Source organism: Chrysochloris asiatica, unplaced genomic scaffold, assembly GCF_000296735.1.
Source record: "Chrysochloris asiatica unplaced genomic scaffold, ChrAsi1.0 scaffold00244, whole genome shotgun sequence".
Classification (NCBI taxonomy): domain Eukaryota; kingdom Metazoa; phylum Chordata; class Mammalia; order Afrosoricida; family Chrysochloridae; genus Chrysochloris; species Chrysochloris asiatica.
Genome location: NW_006408762.1, coordinates 3,565,753 through 3,566,332, shown reverse-complemented (window position 1 = coordinate 3,566,332; position 580 = coordinate 3,565,753).

Here is a 580-nt window from a genome sequence, read left to right as displayed (position 1 = left end):
TAGGGGGTGGGTTTCTAGGATATACCCTTTTGTTGGTTGATGATGCATGGAGGGGATTGGAACCATGGCAATGAGATGATATATGATGGAATGAATGTAAGACTAAGTTTCTTCCATGTAAACTATCATATAATTCACAATAAAACATTAAAAAAAAAAGAGGAAAAAAATCAATTCGTGTAATTCATCACATTAAGGGGAGAAGTAGGGAGAAAGTCCTATTATTTTCTTAATAGATGTAGGAAAAGCGTTCGATAAAATTTAACCCTCATTAATGATTTAAAAATTCAACACTTATTTATGATTAAATAAGAAATAAAGGAAACTTTCCGACCTCATAAACAGCATTAATTTAAACCCTACAGCTAGCATCATACTTGGGAGTTCAGTTGTGGTACTTACTGTAGGATCAGTAATGAACTGCTAACCAACTCTTTTCGTTTCTTTTATGTAATAAACTAATGTCTCTCAGAATGAAAAAAAAAAAAAATGAACTCAACATGGATTAAAGATCTAAATGTGAATCCTAAAATTATGAAGATCATCAATGAAAAAATAGGGACAAACGTGAGGGTGCTAA